This window comes from Phoenix dactylifera, unplaced genomic scaffold (assembly GCF_009389715.1).
Source record: "Phoenix dactylifera cultivar Barhee BC4 unplaced genomic scaffold, palm_55x_up_171113_PBpolish2nd_filt_p 000546F, whole genome shotgun sequence".
NCBI classification, from domain to species: domain Eukaryota; kingdom Viridiplantae; phylum Streptophyta; class Magnoliopsida; order Arecales; family Arecaceae; genus Phoenix; species Phoenix dactylifera.
Genome location: NW_024067955.1, coordinates 220,917 through 246,385, shown reverse-complemented (window position 1 = coordinate 246,385; position 25,469 = coordinate 220,917). Strand labels below are relative to the sequence as shown.

The window sequence follows — 25,469 nt, the reverse complement described above, 5'->3', positions numbered from 1 at the left end:
CCGCAGGTCACGGAGCAGCCATCGTGTTACCTGCCCCGAGCCCGCAGCCGCCGCCTCGAAGATCGGCGTCTTCCCGAACCGTCGAGAGGTTGAAGACGGGTGGTAACGGGTAAGTTCTAAACCCGTTACCCCAAAACCCGATAGCCCGGGTCCACATCCAGTAAGTCAAAAAAAAAAAAAGAAAAAAAAAAGAAACAAAAAAGAAACAAAAAAGAAACAAAAAAGAAAAAAAAAGAAAAAAAAAGGAGTAACAAAAAAAAAAAAAAAAGAGTTACCTCTTCGTCTTCCCCGAGCCGTGGCAGTCGTCGCTCCTCCGCCGTCGCGCCACCGCCACTCTGCCGCTCGGTTCCAGCCGCGCCGCCCGAGCCCGAGCCGCCTCCCGTCGCCACCGAGGTCTCTGCCGCGTCCGCCGGTGCCGCTCCGCCCTGAGTTCCCCGCCGAACCCTCCGCCGCGCCCTCTTCCCCTGACCGCACGCCGCTTCCGCCCCAGACCGCACGCCGCTTCCGCCTCCACCACAGTGCCGTTTCCGACGTCGGCGCTTCCATCTTCCGCCGCGGTTTGCCGCCCCATCGTTCGCCGCCAAGCCGTCCGCCTTCCGCCATCGTTCGAGACCTCCACCGCAGCGCTTCCCCGACTGCGGCCACCGCCCTCGGCCTTCACCATCAACGCCGCCGAAGCTTCCGCCCTCCCTTCGCCGCCACTACGCCATCCGCCACCGTCGCCGCTGCAACGCGCTCCTCCATCCTCCTCACCGCCCATCGCCCCTCCCTAAAACCCAAATCCCCATTCACCCCATTGGAACCCCTTTCCCCCTCCTTGACCCGCAGACAAGGCCCTCGGGACCATCAAGCCGCAGGCCCCTTCGGGCCCAACTCCCAGTCCCCTCTACCCGCGGGCCGCAACAAGCCCGCCCTGAAGTCCCTTCCAGAGGACCCAAGGTCAACCAGTCCCCACATCAAACTTCAGTAGGCTCTTTATCAACTTGTGCGCCAGTAGCATCTCCTCTCCACAACTTCAACCGCTAGCCGGTCATCTCTCCTCGGCGTCCACTTCAATCATGCAACAGTCTAAGTTCAGCAATCAACACCACTGAGTTTCTGCGCTGCATCCAACGACGTCTCCATTGCTTGAGAAGCCACGGGCGAACGACTCTGGTCGTCTACTTTCCGACAGGTGATAGGTTTCCACTTTTTCTTGAGCTTGTTCATTTAATTATGTTCTAGTTCTCTTGCATGATAGCCACATTTTGAAAACTTACTTTTGCTGTCAAAATTCAGAACATAAAATCCCTACTTTCAAATCCATCCTATTTGCCCTTTAAAAATCTAAATATTAAATTAGCACACCCTAACAACTGGATGCTTCTCAACATTCTTCGATCAGATTGATTTAGGATCAGAACAACTGTACTACTTGATTGCAATCTAATTTCTTAAATTGAATAATCTTAATCCTTAATTCTGAATAACCGAAGTAAAAATCAGCAACATTTAAATTTTAAGTTATTTTTGTGAAGACTTGCTGATTTCTGAAATCATAATAGATTGCATTAGTAGGTTGTCCTGCATCAGATTTGGTCTTACATCATAGTTATTAGGGTTTCATTAGTGACACTGCATTTCATATCATCACCCAGTGTCCTCATTGCATGCCAACCTGTAGTGATATGGAGTACTATCTCAGTCAACCTAAAACCCCTGTAGCTACCATGAATTCCGACATTTTGAGGTCTATCAAGGAACAGATCATTGCCATACGGGCTGGATACAAAGAATTCCAACAAGAGATCCGTGAGCTCGTGCAACATTCTAGGACCCCTAAATCGCCAACCCCTGTTACAGTCCAACCTAAAATCGGTTTGGTCGCACCACCTGTAGTCCTTCCCCACTCTCCTAGGCACCAAACCCAATACTCTAGGTGTCAACAATTCGGCTATATAGCGCCCCAATGTTCCACTAAGACCTACCCAATTACTGAACCAGAAGTTAGGAACCAAGAGGCCGAATATGTCGAAGAAGTCTATGAACCAAATATAGAAGACTATGAAGAAGACTTTGAAGACGAACCTACAGAATTAGACTTTGTCCAAAATGATTCCCAAAGGGAGACTATTGATCTAAGTACAACCAAGCCACTTCACATCACTACTGTGGAAGAGGTAGTGACAGATATTGAAAGCAAGTCACCTGAATTGGCACTTGTAGCTAAAGATACCCATGCAGAGTCCAACCTTGAACATTCCCCAGTAGTAGTTTCTCTTCTAGAGGAGTTTCATGATGCACTCCCTGATGATCTTCCGGATGCACTTTTTCCAATGCGTGATATCCAACGCGCAATCAATCTAGTTCCCAGAGCATCCCTGTCCAACCTTCCACATCATAGGCTCAGACCGAATGCATATGCTAGGACCTGGAATTTAATGTTACCGACAGTTGAGTTTGCATGTAATCGTCCATTCGAATTGGTGCATGATCACAAACCTAGGCAACCCATAGACCTGTTTTTCATGTCTCATCAGTATAGAGTCTTTGAGTCTACACAATCATTTGCATCACATCCACATTCATTGCATCAAGAAATCAGCAATTGTAGTCACTTTAATAACTTAAAATATAAATTCTTTGCTGATTTACATAGACGTTATAAGGAGTTAAGTGAAAAAGATTACGTCATGATAAGAATTAGGTTTGAACGACTTTCTTCGGAAACGTTTAAGAAATTGCAAATTTGTAGTGCAGAACAGTTCAAAATCTTAAAGAAAACCAGTTCGAATGCATATGTTGTGGATCTTCCTGATGACTATGGGATTAGTGCGACATTTAATATTGAAGATTTAGTCCCATACAAAAAGATAATATTCCTGCCTTCTGACCCCTTTATTGATATACCTGCCCATGTTGGACACCCTGCCCTATTACCTGCTGTTGAGCCACCACCTCCCAAATTTCATGCACGCAGAGAACAAATAGAACATATATTGGATGAGCAGGTTATTTCAAGCAGGAACGGTGGTTACCAACGTTACCTTGTTCGGTGGAAAGGTCGACCAAAGTCTGATGTGACGTGGATTTCCAAAGCACAGTTGCAGCGCATTGACCCCGATCTTCTGGAGCAGTACGACAGCCGGCCAGACCTGTACTCGACGGGGTCGAGTTTTTCTCACCCGGAAGGAGTTGATGGGGACATCAAAGCCCTTCATCCAGATGATCCTGAGCCCCCGGATTGAGCCAGACCCGTTTATTTACATATTTATTTTATTATTTTATTTCTGGGCTTATTTGCATTCTAGGGTTTATTTGTTGTTTATTTTATTTCTGGGCTTATTTGCATTTTAGGGCTTATTTGTGTTATTTGTGGGTTCATTAGGATTTATTTCTGTGTAAGGGGGGGTTTATGCAAGTTGTGTATTTGGGCCCTATATATAGGAAACTATTTTCATGATTAGGGTTTAATGAAGAATTAAGAAATTTTCTCCCCACCTATTCTCCTCCTCTCTTCTTCTCTTCTCCCTCTTCTCCTCCTCCTCCTCTCCATCTTCTCCCTCTTCTCCTGTTCTGATTTAAAATCCCACTGAAGTTTTCCTCCAGATTTGGTCCGGCATCAATTAGCCTTTTTCTTTTGAACTTCCTTCTTTGGCTTCTTGTCTTTCTTCTGCTTCTTCGCAGGCTTCTTTTTCTTCCAAGCAGACTTTCTCTTGGAACCAGAAGTCAACTCAGCAGCAAGGACATTGCCCCTTGAACCTTTCAAGGCTCCCTCAGCAGTTACCAACATGTTGATCAGTTCAGTCTTAGTGCATTCAATCTTATTCATGTGGTAGTTTACTATAAACTGACCAAATGAATCAGAAAGTGACTGTAGAATCAAATCCACTTGCAATTCCTTGTGCATGTTCATTCCGAGCTTTTCAAGCTCCTCTAGGTCCTTGATCATAGTCAGACCATGATCATGGACAGACTGCCCTTCGCGCATCTTTGTCTTGAAGAGCCTCTTGGACACTTCAAAACGAGCTGTGCGACTCTGCTCACTATACAACTCTTGCAGGTGTGCTAGTATGTCCCTAGCAGTCTTGAGATTCTCATGCTGGCATTGGAGTTCATTTGACATGGATGCCATCATATAGCATTTAACTCTAATGTCATCATCCATCCACTTTTGATGCATCTGACGCTGAACATCAGTAGGACGTGCTGGTAGTGTGGGGATATCTGAATCAAGTATGTAGCCTATTTTCTCACAGTCCAAAACAATTTTAAGGTTTCTAAGCCAGTCCTTGTAATTGGTTTCAGTCAATCGGTTGGTCTCAAGAATACGGGTCAAAGGGTTTGAAGCTGACATTGTATCTGCAGAGAGTAAAGATTCTAGTTAGACTTTTGTACTTGATCATTAATCTGTTCTAAGGTCTTTTAGAACAAATGTACCTCCCACTATTTTCTCGAATTCCTCACACTCCTCTGGTAGGAAAACGGAAATCCTACACGACTAGGGTTTCTAGTGGGTACTGCGGTTCCACCGATTTACATGCCACCTCACCTAACAGTTATTGGTGATACATAGATTGATGAATGTACAACTCTTGTACAATGCTTCTCAAGCATGTTGCAGTGTAACTTGGTCTCTAAGCCATGAAAACCTCACCTAACAGTTATTGGTCCCATTTCTTAGTTAAGTCAGACCCACCGTATAACCGTAGGAATAAAGTCGTCATTGGGTCCTCACCTAACAGTTATTGGTGCCCAACCCCATCTTTACCCTACAACATCTCATGTCTATAGAGAGGTCCAGCCCCCCGATGCAACTTGCCCACTGTGTCCAGCCGAGACAAATCAACATCAGAAAGACCTTAGCAGCTCTACTACAGTGGAAGACCTATTGACTTAATATTGGTTAATCAGGTCTTAGTGTTTGCAACTTGAGCTCTTCATAAGAGGTAATCGAACAATTGGCCAGGTAAGCAGGTGGGAGGCTCCCCTTACTCAGAGAGTAAGGTCCTAATTAAGTAACCACCTTTCATGCTTTCCTAGACACCAATTAGATCAATTAATCTAATATGACTTGCTCATGTCGGTTCACTCTCGACTTGATTGAGGAGGTTTTAATTTAGGTCTCAATTGGGTTTGCTACATCACATGTAAACCTATCTATCCGACTCACATTCACATCACATGCAAACGGCACATTGCAGGCAGTTATAATCGCAGCAATAATTAAAGCTAAACTTTAAATAGGTGATGATCATGGATTCTAGTTAGGTCGTATTACAAGCACATGCACGTCAATCGATCAACTGGTCTTCAACTCTTGAATTGGTTCCAAGCCTCCTTGACTCGATCCTTGACCAACTCTTGATCCAATCGCCATCAACCGCTTAGACCCCTGTTCATCTCATGCATCATCTTCGACTTGATCGTTGACGTACATCACATCACAGAAATACAACCAGATATAAAATAAAAATAAAAATAAATTACATCCCCTTTTAGGAGGCATGCAGGCCTCTCAAAATATTAAACAAAATGCATGCAAGCATCTGAAAAATTACATGACATCACAGATCACATCGCAGGTCATTACATTTGATACCAAAAGGGTTTGAATCCTATGATCATCACCACATGCAGCAATTATAATTTTCAGATCTGAAAACTAATTGATTATCTTATGACATAGGTTGCTGATCATGCTAATCATGATTCTAAACTTTGTAATCCCATTATCAATGCAATTAGAATCATCTTTTTATCACATAAAAATCAGCATGTAAAAATCAGCACCCTAGGAAAAAAAAAATCTGCATGCAGAAATTTTCAGCATGCATGATCATTCAATTTTCAGATCTAATAAGCCTATTTATAATTAATTCTTACCTTAATCTACGAAGCCTAGGCTCTGATATCACTGTTGGGAACCCGCCTATGCCACTGATATTTCAAAAAAAAAAAATCAGATGGCAGCGGAAGAGACATGTGCGGGATCGACGTTCATCGCATGAACGTTGTTTCATGAACCGTTCGTAGTTAGGCAAGAATTAAAAACTTTTAAAAACATTAGAAGATCAGATCTTCACCTTGTGCGGGTAGATGATCACCGCAAATCTGAGTTCGTGGTTTTAGGAAGAGGGTTCGCTTGAAGCCGTTCAAGTGTCCAGCCTCTACGGGTATCCACACGAAGCAGAGATCCGATCAAACCTCTCTAGTCTTCCCGGGGTGCTAGCTCCCTTGCAAAGACTTCTTTTGATGGCTGATTTCCTTTCATTCAATCAACCCTTGATTTTGCTTGAGAGGAGGAAGAAGAAAGGGGATCTTGAAGAAGAACCAAAGCCCCTACTGCAGCCTTTCTTTTCCCTGCGTTGGATGAAGGAAGGGAAGGGGAGGAGGCCGCCAAGGCTTCTTCTTTTCTTCCCTTTGCTTGCGGCTGAACCAAGGAGAGGGGAGAGGGTGGCTATGGCTGCAAGGAGGGGAGAAGAATCACTTAGGGCACCGGCCCCTTTGCCCTCCTTTTATAACCATCTAGGGCTCCTACAAGTTAGGAGCCCTTGATGTATTACCAAGAGGGGCGCCGGCCCCTCTTGTTGCCGCACCAAAGGATCAAAGGAGGAGGGGCGTGAGCCCCTCCTTCATGGTTGCCCTAATCCTTATTAAGTAAGGATTGGGATGCCCTAATGTGGTCAAGCCCTAATCCAATTAGGCTTAGCCCAAGGGTGAACCAATTTGGATCCAATCTAGGTAAGTCCTAATCCAATTAGAACTTAAATCAATTTTGACTCAATTGAACTCTTCAATCCTAATCCAATTAGGAGTCTTATTGATTCATTAGATTAATAATTAATTGTGACTTAAGAAACCCTAATCCAAATTAGGACATATTTAATTTTAGTCCTAATCCAATTAGGACTCTATTTGAATCCGAAGTCCTAATCCAATTAGGATTTCTAGGAATCCTATTCTAAGTAGGAATCCAAAGATGAATTCAAAATCCTAATCTAATTAGGATTGTAGGAATCCTACTCCAAGTAGGAATTCCAGTCCTACTCCAACTAGGATTCCCAGTCTTAATCCAATTAGGACTCTAGGAATCCTACTCGAAGTAGGACTCTTGTTTCAAGTCCAATTAATTAATTCCCATTGTTCCTTCTTCAACTTATTTATCAATCGAATTGATTACTCGTGATTCATAATCACTTTTCAACCATCGGATCGGTCAATACTGCTAGTGTGTGTGACCCCATAGGTTCTATTCTGACTGGTAGTGAGATATATTGTGATCTCTATCACAATATCATTGAAAATTCCTTTCAATGGATTGGAACGATTCCAACTCTACTCATTAGGGTTTATCGATCATCAAGATAATCCCTATGAGTCTCACCATCCACCAGTGACACCTAGCAGCATGTAGTGGCTACCCAGCAGAATAGAATGATGAACCTCTAGGTGCAGTTATCATGTGATACAGTCCTACTATCGTGGATCCCTACAGGACGGAGGTCATGGACAACTCGTCAAACCCCATCGTTTGTCATATGTGAAGATTTATTCGACTTAAGTTCGAGAGTGGAAAACTCTTTCTCCACTGTGCATACTGCCCCGGCCGAGGTCTTACGAACTCAGTCTTATAAATCACATTGGATCTCTCCTTATCTATCAAGGCCGATAGATTCCTTATAGGTGCATACCCTACTCCTACAGTGAACTTACTGCAGCCAATCTACACTGCATGGACCCACATGGCTAGAGACCATGTATGTGTGCAGTCAAACTACAATAACCTCACTGTGAGTAGCCGAAGCACCGCAGGTCAAAGGACCAGTCACACTACTGCAACATCAAGCAAGTCACTGACGAGTGGATAGACATCCAAGTGACTTCTTGTATTGGTCACGCTCAGTACCCTTGTTCTTAACAAGCACCTGCACTATTACTTCAGTGTCGCCACACTGTGGACTCGAGTCTCGTCCATCCATAAGGAAAGTAATCTGTGCACTGATCTCATCGGATCGATCACCGTCCTCGTGATGATCCATCGATCAGGAGCGTTCAGAAATTAATCACTAATGATACATGGCTCAAATCTCAACTCTTGAGAATATGCATCATCATCTTATTAATTCCTTGGACGATTCATAGACACAATAATAATATGAATGAAAAAGATGCCTTTCATTTATTCAATAATAATAAAGTCAAGTACAAATTATGTCCTAGAATTAATAATGTGTTAGCCAAAATTGGCTTCTAGGGCATACATCTAACATTGGTATGATCGATTAAGCAAATTTCTACTAAATAATGACTTTAGTAGAGACAATGTAGATAAAACACTGTTTCTCAAAAGAAAGAACGAAAATCTACTAGTGGTACAAATATATGTAGATGACATAATCTTTGGTGCCACAAATGATACTCTTTGCAAAGAATTTGCTGATTTAATGCACGGAGAATTCGAAATGAGTTTGATGGGAGAACTAAGTTTCTTTCTAGGATTACAAATCAAACAAACTAAAGAAGGTATCTTCATTCATCAAACTAAGTATACAAAGGAAATACTAAAGAAGTTTGGGAATGAAAATCATAAGGGAGTAGGCACTCCAATGAATCCTACTAGTAAGCTAGACAAAGATGAGAAAGAAAAGAGTATTGATATTAAGCTTTATAGAGGACTAATTGGATCCTTGCTCTACCTTACTGCTAGTAGACCAGACATCGTGTTTAGTGTAGGAATATGTGCTAGATACCAATCAGATCCTAAGGAGTCACATTTAAGTACTGTTAAAAGAATCCTTAGGTATTTAAGAGGAACTACGAACATAGGATTATGGTACTCAATAGACTCCTGTCTAGATTTGCTTGCATACTCAGATGCTGATTTTGCTGGATGCAAATTAGATAGGAAGAGCACTAATGGAATATGTCAATTTTTAGGAAACAACTTAGTATCATGGTTTAGCAAAAAGCAGAATTCAGTGGCATTGTCAACAGCTGAAGCTGAATATATAGCTGCTGGCAGTTGTTGTGCTCAAGTACTATGGCTTAAGCAACAACTAGAGGACTATGGAGTTAAGCTAGATAACATTCCTATTAAGTGTGATAATACTAGTGCCATCAACCTCACTAAAAATTCGGTTCAACATTCTAAAGCCAAACACATAGAAATAAGATATCATTTTATTAGGGATCATGTGCAGAATGGAAACATATGTATTGAGCATATATGCACTGAAAAATAATTAGCTGACATATTCACAAAACCCTTGAATGAAGATAGATTCTGCACGCTAAGGAGGAAATTAGGCATATGTGATCCTTTTTATTGAAGAGATATAAAAGGGAGCAAGCAGTCTCATGATACATTCCTCCCATTTCTAAAAAACCCATGAAACATGAGTCAAACTTGTCATCTATAGATTTCTTACTCATGTATCATTGTCCCAGAAAGAATTTGTAAGGATTGGAAGCAAAAAAAAAATTTAGAAGCAAAAAGGAAGAGAAAGGAAAAATTTCTGAACTTGGGTCGACCCAACCCAAAATAGGGTCGACCCAACGTTGAGTCGACCCAAGAAAATTCTTGAGTCGACCCAACGTCGGGACCCCACTGTTAAAAGGGGGACCCGTGAGCTATCTAGGGCACTGTTTACACTTTGTCCTCTTCCGAAAACCCTATTTTCCACTCTCCAATCTCCTCCAATCATCTCCAAACAGTAGATTACTTCACAATCTTGGAGAAATGGGACCCAAAAGAGCCGTAGCCAAGCGATCCGGGAGAGTCTCACGGATCCAACGTGCGGAAAGAGAAGCTACGGAGCCATCTGCAGTGTCTCCACAAGGTGAGACACGTGTAGAGCCACCTCCTCCTCCCTCCCCTTCAGTACAACTTGCAAAGTTTGCGGGAAGACCGGTTACAACGGGGAGAAGGATCCATTCCGAGTTCTTAGATCAAGAAGGATTTCGTTTAGGAGAATGGATCCGAAGGCAAGGATGGGAGTATCTCTGCTCCCTAGATGTGGTGATATACCTGGGACTAGTCTGGGAGTTCTATGCCTTCCTCAAAACTGGGATGGGAGGGCTCATATCGGAAGTTCGAGGAGTTAGGGTTCGAGTTTCCGAAGAGAGTTTGAGTGAGTTGCTTCATCTCCCCTGCGAAGGAGCAACTCCAGAAAAGCCAGAAAACAAGTTGAGAGCCCTGCAGTTAATTCTTGAGAATGAAGACTTCGACTTCTCGGAGCAGGTTATAGCGAGCTCTCTTTCTGCAGAGATGAGGTTGTTGCACAACATCATTGATAGGATTCTATTTCCGAAGAGCGGGAGATTTGATCTCATTTCAGAGCGAGATCTAGTTGTGATGGAGCATATTATTCAGGGTATTCCCCTGAATCTCCCGGCCATGATACTGAGGCAGATGAGGAAGGTGATCTACAACTCCAGAGTATCCCTGCCTTATGGTATGATACTCACCTTGATCTTTCGACAGCACGACATATCTGTCGAGGGAGAGATCTCCAGGCATCTGCTTTTTACTGATACATACACTGCACGATCACTTATTCGCATGGGCTATGAGAAAGTGAACGGGCAGTGGGTTCGTGCTGGAGCAGGAATTCAGGGTGATGCACCAGAGGGTGATGCACCAGATATTGGAGACCCTATCCCTGAGGATGAGGAGCATATGGATCATCCTACTGCACCTTCAGAGGCTGGACCATCGTCATCTGTTCCTGCGGGAGACACAGATGAGTTCTGAAGTAGGATGACTGAGCTTATATCAGCTCAGGCGAGGACAATCACTAATGGGCTGACGAGCAGACTAGATATCATGTCTGCTGAGATCAGTGATCTGAGAGAGCAGATAGGAGCTCTACGGCGAGAGAGAGAGACTCATGGACCATCTGTGCCACAGGCAGCTGAGTCAGAGATTTCGGCACAGAGTCATCCAGCTCACCGAGCTCCACGCCAGACTCAGTCTCATCAGGCTCGACCTCTCCTCGCCACTTATACTAGGAGGATGAGGACTAGATCACAGCCATTAGATACTCCCTAGGCTGATATTAGTATTTCTGTTTAGAGCCTAGGATATGTATCTAGTTCTTATATGTATTTTGTGTTGATCATGTATTTCAAACTTTGATTGAGGAACATTGTATTTGTTTTTGTTTTTGGCATTAATTGTACTAAAATATTCCTATTTTGATCAATGAAGTTTAAATGTTTGTTAATTATTGTGTATATTCCCATGCACCTATTTGATGATAACAAAAAGGGGGAAAAGTAAGGAAAGACAAATAAGTTGTGTAAGAAAGAGAAATAAGTTGTCAAACAAGTTGAAAATTATAATAGGAAAGCATATACATTTAAGGGGGAGCAATTTGTAACAATGAAAATGATCAAATCTAAAATTTCTATTGAATTTCAGAATTTGGCACATAGAATTTCAGAATTTGGCACATACCTTTCACACCTCGATGCATAATCTGAAACTCATTCTTATCTCAAATTTTTGAAGTTTCATCTTTAATAAAATAAAAATGAAAGGGGGAGCAATTCAAAAAGTCAAATTGGAAACATTTGGATGAAATAGGGGGAGACTTCACTCTCATATTTGAAAAGCTGAAATTCAGCAACTTGAGCCCTTTTAAAACTGATTTTAAGATAAGTATCAATAGGCTCATACTCTATATTTTGTAATCATCAAAAAGGAGGAGATTGAGGATGATAGTGTTATTTTGATGATTAACAAGCAACAATTAAGAGTATGTTACAAGTTAATTCGATACTTCATTTATAAGTCTGTTACTCTCATTATATTCGTATAATAAGATAAAGATGCATTTCATTGTTTATATGGATGAATCTAATCTTGAGTTGCAGCAAAGTGTAGATTGAGTCGACCCCAAGGTTGATTGGGTCGACCCCGGCACATAAAGAAAGCATCTGGCACACTTTTGCAAAAATGGTACGGATGAACAGTAGTTGGGTCGACCCAAGGAAAGCATGAGTCGACCCAAACCTCAAGCCTCTCAAGCCTCAAGAAAACAGTTCTCTGGAAATACTGAGAGGGTCGACCCAAGAGAAAGTTGAGTCGACCCAAGCTTGAGTCGACCCAAACACTGAGAGAGTCGACCCAAAGGCAGTGACAGAATAGGTTCTCCGGAAACCCTGAGAGGGTCGACCCAAGTGAAAGTTGAGTCGACCCAAGTGAAAGTTGAGTCGACCCAACTGAACCTTGAGTCGACCCAAAGAAATATTGAGTCGATCCAAGTGAAGGAAGGTTGAATTACAAGTTTCTGTGGTTCTGAGAGGGTCGACCCAAGGAAAGGTTGAGTCGACCCAAGTGAAAGTTGGGTCGACCCAAGGAAAGGTTGAGTCGACCCAAGCACGGGCAGAAGCATAACGGCTAGTTCTGCAGAAGTACTTTTTGTCCTTCCAACAGTGAGTAACGGCTAGTTTTTGAATTCTAACCATTGGGGCTTGTCCAATGGATGAAGAAAACTATTTAAACTGGCACTATTCATCAGAGAGAACATCCTTTTGCAAAATATCAAAGAGTACACAAGAAAGACAAAGTGCCCTAATCTTCTTCATCCAAGTGCTTCATTCAAGAGTCAAAAGAAGGTGGTTGAGCAGATTCCAAGTGTCATTAAGAGCTCCATCCACCTTTGAAGAGTGAAGCATCCTTGACAAAGAAGAGAAAAGTCACATCAAGCGATAACTATTCTCTAAACTCTTCTTTGTAAATTATATTGTTATATTTGCTCATCTAGGAGCTTAAATCTTCTTACTTTGTTTATTAAACTCATTGTAAAGGTTAGTTGGTAAGCCCGCAAAACCAACGGTATAGGTTGATTGGTGAACCCGTAAAACCAATTGTAAAGGTTCCTTGGTGAGCCCGGAAAACCAACATAGGTTCGTTGGTGAGCCCGTAAAACTAACATAGGTTTTTGGTGAACCCGGAAAACCAAAGTGTAAAGGTTTTTGGATTGTGAGCCCGGAAAACAATCCAACTGTAATCCGCGGGATTATAGTGAATTCCCAAGGGGTCGCTTGGGGAGTGGACGTAGGTGCTTAGGAGAGCACCGAACCACTATACTTCTTGTTGTTTGTATTGTGATTTGTTTTAATTCCACTAACTCATCAATTAACATAAGTAAGATAGTTAAAATTAAGAGAAACCAATTCGCCCCCCCCCCCTTGGCTTGTCACCTTGGGCAGCAGCACGGTCTCAACCAAGCTACTATAACCCGCTAGCAAGGGTCGTATGTCAAGCTACTATAACCCGTTGGCGAGGGCCATAATCTTTGCCAACTATTATTCCCCGTTGGCAGGGTTTCAACCAAGCTACTATAACCCACTGGCGAGGGCCGTATGCCGAGCTACTATAACCCGCTGGCGAGGGCCATAATCTTTGCCAACTATTGTTCCCCGTTGGCGGGGTCTAAGCCAAGCTATTATAACCCGCTGGCGAGGGCCGTATGCCGAGCTACTATAACCCGCTGGCAAGGGCCATACATAGCAATCTAAGAGTTCATAAACCATATCATGCTCTTTATGAATCTTATCTCATAGATACATTGGAAAATGAATGATGACATCATGATGAATAAAACTCATGATCATGATGAAAGCTTTATTTTTCCATACATCTTTCTATATCATCCTAATCATGTGTAAATAATATAATAATCATGATGGATGCTATTTATTCAAAATCATGCAATCATTTGGTAACACATGCTTGATCCTAATTTTGTGAAAACATAAATAATCTTATACAATTTCATAATCAAATAGTTGCAAGTATTTGATAAAACATAAGATTATATCAGGGTTACTTACTTTTCCCACAATTCATATACACAATTCAAATTACATAAATAATACATGTTCATCTTATAAAATGTGATACATGATCCATAATAAGATTAAAATAGATTACTTACATTAATTTGCTCACCAAATGCTAATTCTCCAATACCTAGCAAGAACATTAAATTACATGTCACTTGCACATTTAATTTCTATTTATTTATAATCTTAAAGTTATTTACAGCCCATCCTTAGGACTCAATTTTATTTTCGGGTTCATAGCCTAATTTAATTTCTTGTTCAGGCCTAAGCTAATTTCTGATTTGGATTTGATTCCATTTCTAGTTCAGATCTAGGTCCATTGCATACTGGTTCAGGTTTGACCCAACTTCTAGTTCAGGTCGGGTCAATTGCATACTGGCTCAGATCTGACCCAATTTCTGTTTCAGGTCTGGGTCAATTGCATACTGGCTCAGATCTGACCCAATTAATGGTTCAGGCTTGGGTCAATTGTATACTGGTTCAGTAAATTCTGGGTTAAAAATTATTTAGCTCGGACCAGGGCCCAGCACGGCTTCAAACTTCTAAATCCAAATCTATTTGAAGCCCACCCTGGAATTAGGCCCATTTCGGCCCATCGAACTCTTCATTTTATTTTTCTTTCTCCTTTTCGTTCTTTTCTTCTTTTCCTTTTTCTTTCCTTTTTCTTTTCTTTCTTCTTTTTCTTTTCTTTCTTCTCCTCCCTTCCCGAACCTTCTCTTCCTTTCTTTCTTCTTCCCTTCCTGAGCTCCTCTTCCTCTTCTCCTCTTCTCCTCTTCTCCCATGAAACCAAGAGGCGAGCTCAGGAGGAGGCCGGCCCGAAGCCGGCGGTGCTGCAGCCAACCGGCTGGCCTCTCTCCTTCTCCACCTCCGATGGAGGAGATGGGGCACGGGCACTCCTCAAGAAGCAGAGGAACCGGCCGAAGCCGGTGGTGCCCGCGTAGTGCGCAGACGACGCTCGTGATCGGCCTGACGGCATCCACGGTGCCCCGAGTCGGCGGCGCCTATGGGCAAATAGGGAGATCCCCCTTCGGCTCTTCTTCTCCGGTCATCTTTGGCCGAAAATCAAACTGGTTCCACCCATGGGAACCGGATCTACTCCAGCCGAGAGCTCTTCCGTGCATTAGAGGTAGGTATACATTCAGGGTTTTTAGATCTAAGATTTTAATGGGAGTGAGAATCACAGTCGAGTGGAAGGGGAAAGCTGATTCGGCCTGGGCCGTCCATGGCCTTCGGTCGACCGATCCAACATTGGATGACGGCCGCTCATAGTAAGATCTTCCCCTTCCTTCCTCTGTTAATCCTTTCCTAGCTAAATTAGATCTAAGCTAATAGCATGTACATCGTGAATGGAAAAAAGAAATTAAGGATTTACCTAGCTCCGAGGAGCTGTGAGGTGTTTCGGCGAGCTACCGTGTCCGCTCCAGCGACACAAGGTGGTGACGATCAGCAAGTCCCTCCTCCTCCAGCGCCGCTGCTCCCGATCCAGCTCCTTTGCACAAAAGGAGAAGCGAATGAGAGGCAGTGAGAGGGTGAGGGATGAAGTATCTCTGAGAAGAGTCCTTGGGCTCTTATAAGCCTCAGCGGGGAAGGAGAAGTGGTGGTGATCGTGGCTATCAGGCGGTTATAACCACCTCAACAGTTGCCGATCTCCACCGCTATTCCTCCCAAGTCTCCAGATGAGCCGTGATTTACATTCTTCCCCCCTTAAAAGAAATTTCGTCCTCAAAATTTTACATACCTTAATTCTTAAACAAATGAAGATATTTAGTCTTTTATCTAATATTCTACTAGACTTCCGCTGCGCAACTCTGATTGAGCCCAACATGTCTAAGGCTCAGTCTCAATTTGTATTAACTCTAACTTTCTCATTTAAGTGAAAAGATTCTTAAACATAACATCCATGAAAATAGCTTTCTTAAGGGAGACGGCATCACATAAAGACTAATTCAAGCATTATAGAGAGTTAGAAACCCAAAGGATACGAAGGGGTCGGAAGATTTACAAGCAATTGACACATAGCCTTCATGCAATTATCTAGAATGATACTTGTCACTATTTGGTCACAAGCATTCTACTAAATCAATGCAAAAGCTGAGCTCCCAATTCAGTAGGTTCCAAGTCATTCTTCTTTTTATTTGGAAAGTCTCGTGCCAAATGTCCATGTTGACCACAAATGAAACATACTCCCATTTTCTTAAAACAAGGCCCCCTATGAGTCTTGCCACAGTAGGTACAGGCCTCAAATCTCTTCTTCTTATTTGTATCACCTTCAGAGTTTCGTGGCCTGTCACTCAGACTTTTTGTCATCTTGGGTCTCTTCTGGTCACCTCTTTCTTTTTCTGATCTCTTCAATTCGGCTTCCAATTTTAGAGCCCTTTCCAATACATCCTGATAACTTGTGAAAATCAGAACGGCCAACCTGGACCTGATCCCATATCTCAGGCCTTGTTCAAACTTATTAGCTTTACTTACTCTTCCTCCATGAACTGAGGACAAAACCTGCCCAATTCATTAAACTTGCTGGCATATTCCAATACTGTCATATTCTCGGTCTGTTTTAGGGCCAAAAATTCATTCTGCTTCACCAATCTCACTGACTAGGGAAAGTACTGATTGTAGAATTTACCTTTAAATTCCTCCTATGTTAGTTGTTCACCTTTTTCTTGAATAGCAGCCTTCATAGCTATCCACCAGAACTTGGCGTTTCCTCTGAGCATAGGAACCGCCAATTTGACCTTAACCTCCTCAAGAAATTGTAGGGCATCGTACATCTCCTCTATCTTCTGAATCCAGGTCTCAGCAGCCAAGTAATCTGCCCCTCCCTCAAACATTGGAGGATGCAGCCTCCGAAATTTCTCATAATAAGTATCGGTGGACGACAAAGGTCGGAAGGAAAGCTGCATCAATTGCTGCTGCTGGAGAATCTGTGCCATCACTTGGCATACCCCAACAAGATCTGCCCGAGTGGCTACAGCGTTTGAAGCTGGCCCAGCTGGCATGTTGGTAGCTTCTTGGGATGATGCTTTCACTCCTTTTCTTTTAAGTTAGCCAGAACTTCATTCTCGCTATCACTCATCGTCACCTATCAAAATATAGTATTAATCCTTATCCATTTCATCACATTATATATATATGTATTTAAATATATATATATTCTTTTATTATTATTATTTAGAATATCATTATTGTTCTTACTGTGATTCCAATTATGGGAAAGTTAACTTAGCTACCCATTCCCATAATTAATTTTGAAGTTTTTAGATCATGGTTAAAAATTATTGCTCTGATACCATTAAATGTCACGCCCCAAATTCGGTTCATGACACAGCCGTGTTATTGCCAAGTTAAGCATACAATAACATGCAGCCACTTTAAAACTTCAAATTGTAAACAACTATATTCATGAAAGTCATTAAATGTTCATGTATTAAAATCCATACAAAGCTTCTAAAGACAATATCAACATTTAATATTCGTCTTTTCCATAACCCTGGAACATGTTACGCTCCTTTTTTTTAACATCTCCTATTTATCTGTAAGGACATAAATAAAATGGTATGAGCTATAAAGCCCAGTAAGTAAACAAGCATAATCTTATCGAATCAAGCATATGTTTTGTATGCTAATGCATTATTTGAAGAACAAACAATTTTAATAAAGAAAGCATTTTCTATAATCAAACCAGTCATAAAACTATGCATGTCCATTCATGCAACATCATAAATATGATTATGCATCATAAAAACTTTTGCCATTATTCCATAATTCATGCTTTGAAAACCGTGCTTGTCATAATTCATGCTTTGAAATTCGTACTCTCAGATGATAGTGCAGCTATGGTCACTATTATTACCCGTGACAGGGCCATAATCTTTAGGGTCTAAGCCAAGCTACTGTAACCCGCTGGCGAGGGCCTTATGCCGAGCTACTATAACCCGCTGGTGAGGGCCTTAATCTTTGCCAACTATTATTTTCCGTTGACAGGGTCTCAACCAAGCTACTATAACCCGCTGGCAAGGGCCATATGCCGAGCTACTATAACCCACTGGCGAGGGCCATAATCTTTGCCAACTATTATTCTCCGTTGGCAGGGTCTCAACCAAGCTACTATAACCTGCTGGCGAGGGCCGTATGCCGAGCTACTATAACCTGCTGGCGAGGGCTATAATCTTTGGCAACTATTGTTCCCCGTTGGCAGGGTCTAAGCCAAGCTATTATAACCCGCTGGCGAGGGCCGTATGCCAAGCTACTATAACCTGCTGGCAAGGGTCGTACATAGCAATCTGAGAGTTCATAAACCATATCATGCTCTTCATGAATCTTATCTCATAGAAACATTGGAAAATGAATGATGACATCATGATGAAATAAAACTCATGATCATGCCGAAAACTTTATTTTTCCATACATCTTTCTACATCATCCTAATCATGTGTAAATAATATAATAATCATGATGGATGCTATTTATTCAAAATCATGCAATTATTTGTTAACACATGCTTGATCCTAATTTTGTGAAAACATAAATAATCCTATACAATTTCATAATCAAATAGCTGCAAGTATTTGATAAAACATAAGGTTATATCAGGGTTACTTACTTTTCCCATAATTCATATACACAATTCAAATTATATAAATAATACGTGTTCATCTTATAAAATGTGATACATGATCCATAATAAGATTAAGACAGGTTACTTACATTAATTTGCTCACCAAATGCCAATTCTCCAATACCTAGCAAGATCATTAAATTACATGTCACTTGCACATTTAATTTCTATTTATTTATAATCTTAAAGTCATTTACAACCCATCCTTAGGACTCAATTTTATTTTCGGGTTCATAGCTTAATTCAATTTTTGGTTCAGACCTAAGCTAATTTCTAGTTTGGATTTGATTCCATTTCTAGTTCAGATCTGGATCCATTGCATACTGGTTCAGGTTTGACCCAATTTTTGGTTCAGGTCTGGGTCAATTGCATACTAGCTCAGATCTGACCCAATTTCTGGTTCAGGTCTAAGTCAATTGCATACTGGCTCAGATCTGACCCAATTAATGGTTCAGGCTTGGGTCAATTGTATACTGGTTCAGTAAATTCTGGATTAAAAATTATTTAGCTCGGACCAGGGCCCAGCCCGGCTTCAGACTTCTAAATCCAAATCTATTTGAAGCCCACCCCAAAATTAGGCCCATTTCGGCCCACCGAACTCTTCATTTTATTTTTCTTTTTCCTTTTCCTTCTTTTCTTCTTTTCCTTTTTTCTTTTCTTTTTCTTTTCTTTCTTCTTTTTCTTTTCTTTCTTCTCCTCCCTTCCCGAACCTTCTCTTCCTTTCTTTCTTCTTCCCTTCCCGAGCTCCTCTTCCTTTTCTCCTCTTCTCCCATGAAACCAAGAGGCGAGCTCGGGAGGAGGCCGGCCCGAAGCCGGTGGCGCAGCAGCCAACCGGCGGTGCCTGCAGCGGCCGCGGTCCCACCTGCAGCGGCTGCGGCCTGGCTGGCCGCTTTCATTCTCCACCTCCGGTGGAGGAGATGGGGCACGGGCACCCCTCAAGAAGCAGAGGAACCGGCCGAAGCCGGTGGTGCCTGCCTAGCGCGCGACCGACGCCCGTGATCGGCCTGACGGCATCCACGGTGCCCCGAGTCGGCGGCGTCTATGGGCAAATAGGGAGATCCCTCTTCGGCTCTTCTTCTCCGGTCATCTTCGGCCGAAAGTCAAACCGGTTCCACCCATGGGAACCGGATCTACTCCAGCCGAGAGCTCTTCCGTGCATTAGAGGTAGGTATACATTTAGGGTTTTTAGATCTAAGATTTTAATGGGAGGGAGAATCACAGTCGAGTGGAAGGGGAAAGCTGATTCGGCCTGGGCCATCCATGGCCTTCGGTCGACCGATCCAATATTGGATGACGGCCGCTCACAGTAAGATCTTCCCCTTCCTTCCTCTATTAATCCTTTTCTAGCTAAATTAGATCTAAGCTAATAGCATGTACATCGTGAATGGGAAAAAGAAATTAAGGATTTACCTAGCTCCGAGGAGCTGTGAGGTGTTCCGGCGAGCTACCGTGTCCACTCCGGCGACACAGGGTGGTGACGATCAGCAAGTCCCTCCTCCTCTGGCACCGCTGCTCCCGATCCAGCTCCTTTGCACAGAAGGAGAAGGGAATGAGAGGCAGTGAGAGGGTGAGGGATGAAGTATCTCTGAGAAGAGTCCTTGGGCTCTTATAAGCCTTGGCGGGGAAGGAGAAGGGGTAGTGATCGTGGCTATCAAGCGGTTATAACCGCCTCAACAGTTGCCGATCTCCACCGCTATTCCTCCCAAGTCTCCAGATGGGCCGGGATTTACAGCAACAATAACATGTGTTTGGCTGCAGGAGTTTGATGGAGAGGATGTGAGAATTGCGGATTACTTTGATGTTGTTGCTAGAACAAGCACTGGTGGGTTGGTTACCGCCATGCTCGCTGCTCCAGATGAGAATAATCGTCCACTCTTCACAGCGAAGGAAATCAATGACTTCTACCTTGAAAATTGTCCAAAGATTTTTCCTAAGAATGGGTGAGGATGGGGAGACACAGTCCAAACTCTTTAAAAATACTGAATTTAGAGATGTAGAGAAGCTAGTGGTTCTAGTCATACTTAAGCATAGAGCCACAACAAAAAAAGAGAACAGTTTTGATTTGCCCCTGAAACTCCACACTGAGATACATGCACATGTTTATAGGTCAAAAATTAAAGAGCGAGGCTAAATTAAGGACTTGAATGAAAATTTGTATGATTTCTCTCTGACAAGAATTTATAGTTGCCTTCTATATTAGCTTCATGATGCATCTCCATGCAGCAATGGAATTTTGGGATCAGTGAAGAGCTTACAGGGTAGCATCACGGGACCAAAGTACGATGGCAAGTATCTACACTCCAAAGTCAAGCAATTGCTTGGTGGGATTAGGCTCCATCAGACTTTAACAAATATAGTTATTCGCACTTTTGACATCAAGCCTCTCCAGCCTACCATCTTCTCCACCTTTGAGGTACTATTTTTCCCTCTCCTCAAAAGACTACTTAAATTTGGCATGAACTCTCTCTCTTCCTTTAATTTTACCTTTCTCCCCTTCTATACAGGCTAAGAAGGAAGCTTCCAAGGATGCTTTTCTGTCAGATATATGCATATATAAGTACTTCTGCGGCCCCGACATATCTTCCTCCACATTATTTTCAAACCAAAGACTTCAACGGGAAGTCCTGAAGCTTTAATCTCATTGATGGAGGGATTGCTGCAAATAATCCAGTAAGTCATTGCATGAACACCATTTCAATTATTAATTTCTGCATTATTTTACGAAGAAAAACTAATGCTTCGATTATAATCATCTTAAATGATTGAGAACAGACATGTTGGCCTTGAATGAAGTTACACAAGAATGTTTCCTACAAAATGCGGACTTCTTTCCAATTAAGCCAGCCGACTATGGAAAATTTCTGGTTCTCTCTTTGGGGACTGGATCAGCCAAGCAAGGAGAGAAATTGAACGCATCCAAGGCGTCCAAGTGGGGCGTGCTTGGATGGCTATACAACAATGGCATGACACCATTGATTGATAGTTTCAGTCAAGCTAGTTATGATATGGTGGACATCCATGCCTCCGTCATATTCCAGGCATTGCATTGTGAGAGCAACTACCTTCGAATACAGGTCAGTAACAACATTCTAGCAGCTAAAAGGAATAAATTAAAGAAATTTCATTTTAAGTGTCTTATTGATCTGATGAATGCGACTAAACTATTTGGTCGGCTTGTAGGATGATACTTTGATGGGCGACATGGCATCTGTAGATGTATCTTCCAAGGAGAATTTACTGAAGCTTGTTCAAATCGGCAAAGAACTGCTAAAGAAACCAGTATCGAGGATGAACTTAGACTCTGGCACGTATGAAGCAGTCGAAATGGTAGGGACAAATGAAGAAGAACTCATCCGTTTCGCCAAGATGCTTTCCAGTGAAAGACGACTCAGGCTTGGGAAGATGCCTTTGAATTGACAATATCGGCAGGGTGCCTAACAAGAGATCGTGAATTAATTCTCTTTAGCTATGCAATACAACTATTCTTTTATTCTTTCTTTTCTGGTACAAAATATTTTTTATTCTTTTATTATGAGGACCAGTAGCATTTCTAAAAATAGTGATCTTTAAATAACATTCTTGTGCTAAGACACTGAGATATAATTTGTTTTATTTGTTATATATATATATATATATATATATATATATATATATGATTTCTTCATTTTAATAAAAGAATTGTATCTAATTGGTTATCCAAATGAAGAGAGATTGTATACTTGCATCTATTGCTCAAGAAGACCCTTCCTTAAGTCGATGAATTAAAAATAAGTGAAACTTCTACTAAGATAAAGAAAAAGAAATGGAACTTCTCTTTCCAACTTGAGGTGTTGTTTGCAGGAGATACCAAAACTAGAGCTTTGGGGTGGATGAATTTGGGAAAAAAGAAAGAAAGAAAAACAAACTAGTTTTGCATTTGTTGTTGAATCTTCTATGAGAACCATTTTGTTGATGGTCATTCAAACCATCGATATTGGTCAAGCATTAGAAAGAGAAGAAGAAGAATGCTATAACATTACTGTAACATCTGAAAGAAATAGAACTTTGGTGGCAAAGCTAGAAACCTGAAGAATCTCTAACTATAAGTACCGGTTGAAAATCGGTCTTGAGGAGAGGAAAAGTCATGCTTGTACTTAACATCTCTTAACTTTGTAATTGTTCAGTGCTTTGGGTAACTTTTGTATTGTCGGATGAATTTCAGATTAGGCCTTGGTCCTCTTAAAAAGAATGCCCTAACCTAGGACAATCCATATTGTCTATTAATTTTGTAACCATGTGGCATGACACATGTGTAGGTGAGCTTATGTCTCTTGTGACAATTGCAGTTAGGGTTATTTGGTACCCTGCATTTCTAGTAGCACGTAAAAGCTATTGCAGCTGCAAGAAATGCTATATTTGTATTTGCAGATATTTGTTTGACTTATTTGTATTTGCAAGTATTTGTTTGACTTATTTGTATTTGCAAGTATTTGTTTAACTTATTTGTATTTGCAAGTGTCTAGTTAACTTGCATTTGAAGATGCACTTGTCTTACCTATATTTGGTTGTTTAAATGAAGAGAGTATTAGCACCCTACAACGGACATGGTAAGATTATCTCCACTAGTATTAAAGAAAAAGCAGCTCAGTATGCAAGGCTCCATCCATTGTTGGGCTTGAGAAAGATTAGATATATACAGCCTTACCCCATGCAGAGAGGCTATTTCTATATTTTGAATATGTGATTTTCAATCACAATAGAGCAACATTAATGTTGCATCAAGGCTCACCCTCTGATATAGTATTAGCTCCACTAGTATTAACATATTATATAATCATATCATTTAATATTATCATATTATAATATATTGTCATATAATGATAATATCATTATACCTTTAATGATTATAATACAAAACAATATGTATATATTATAAAATAATATAATATCAATTTATATTATTTTGATATTATTGTACTTAATAAAAAAGAATGCCTTGATGTACAAGGTTCCACTATTGTGGGGTATATATAAGGAGGATCAGATATATGCAACCTTATCCCTGCATGCGGAGAAACTATATCCATATTGCAAGCACATGAATGTTAATAATAACTATATTATACATATTTTATCATATTATTGTAAAAATAATTGTTACATTTAATATTATTGTTATATTATTATTTTATCATACAAACTTATGACAACAACAACCATGATAATATCATGATATATTTTATTATGATAATCATATTAATGATATTATCACATGATTATTGGAGCGAGGTGAAGGTGATAATAGTCTTCTTAAGGTTGCAACTAGTGCTTGCTTCTTGGTTCGAGACTATCTTTTATGCATCTTATGTTGTAGCAAAGGGACTCTATGGTGTGATTTGCCTAGAACTTAGCTCAATTGTAGGCAACAAGACATGTTTGCATGTTTCACATTCCAACGCAAAACTAGGGACATTGAAACATCTATATTGGTGCATACCAGTCAGATAAACTTATATCGATGTATACCAACAATACCACATTAACTATACCGATCCATATCAATGGCCTTCCATTCTTTTTGATGTTTATAATTTTGGTATGCCCTGTCTGTATTGATACGGTATCAATAATATACTATTTCAATAAAAAATAGTACAAGATTCGGTATTTAAGGCCATGATTCTATTTCTTGGCATGCAACTATGGAAGCAATATTATGAAATTGCATAATTATGTTTTCATCTATAGGATGAAAGCCTAGGTGCAATTAGGTCCAACTAGCATAAAATATGGTCCTCATGTCGGGTGCTTTCACTAAAACCAGCTTTTAGAAGCATAATACATAAAGCATGATGTCCCATTTTCTTTGTAAGAGGGCCTCTCTATAAAGAGATGGTGTCCTATGGGCCAAGTGCATCAAATGGAATACCCCTGCCTAAGTTCATATTTACCACGCTATTATGAGTTGGATCTAGTATGCTTGATGCTGATTGATGGATAGACTCATTTTCCATATCTATTGTGTGGGAAATGTGTGGGATACGGGGCTGAAGTCGGCTGGGGTGCCGACTTCAGCCCCGATCCTAATATGGGAGGAACCGAACAGAGGATCGCAATGGCCCGTATTCCAGCTCCTCCGGGAGCAATTGGGGCAAGGCACCGTGAGCATCCCGCGGCACCCCCCCTTTTCGGTGAAACCGCGGCCAATCACGGCCGCGGATCACGCTCGACCGCCGCGATTCACGCAGTGGAGAGCCGTTACCAAAGGGATATAAAGCCCATTCTTTTCCTCCTCCTCCCAGACCTCCGAGCCCTCCTCCGACTCTTCCTCTCCTCTCCTTCCTTCCCTCCTCCTCCTGTTTGGTGACCGGCATGCTCTCCCGGCCGAGCGCCATCCGAAGCCCCTTCACAAGCTTTCCCTGTTTCTGGATCTTCTTCCTCTTCGGAAGCGCCGCCGCTTGACCACTGGATCGAGCCTCCCCTGGCCAAGATCTGCCTCTCCGTTGACCGCCGGTGAGCCTCCCTCCCCCTTATCTTTGTTCTCATGCTAAATAACATGATTTTTTTTCCTCCTCTGTTCGGCCCCTCAAACCGAGATCATCTCGGTTGCTCCTCGACCCCGGCCACCGCAGCAGCCGCCGGCCGCCCCTGCGGCCGGCTGGCCATCGACCGGGCGACAGCCCCTGGCCACCCCGCCGGCCCTCTCTCTCTCTCTTCTGTCTCTCCTTCTTCCCCTGTCCGTGGGGGGTTTGGGGAAGGAGGAGGCCCATCACGGGCCAAACTGGGCTCGTTGGGCCCTATCCATTGCAGGCCCAACTTAGGCCCAGTCTAGTCCGATTGGGCCCAGTTGGGCAGTACCTTTGTGGGCCCAACTTGGGCCCAGTTCAAATCCAAACCCGGAACCCGAACCCAAACCCGAACTCGAACCCGAATCCGAATCCGAACCCGAAACCCGAAATCCGAAACCCAAAATCCGAACCCATTTGGCCAATAAATGGAATTTTTCAGTTCAGCCCTTGGTAGTATAATATTTCAC

At 42.0% G+C, this 25,469-nt stretch overlaps 1 pseudogene; it reads left to right on the top strand.

Moving 5' to 3' along the window:
• The window catches only part of LOC120106495, a 33,362-nt pseudogene extending 11,491 nt beyond the window's left edge, over window positions 1–21,871 (top strand).
• Window positions 21,872–25,469: the final 3,598 nt, after the last annotated feature.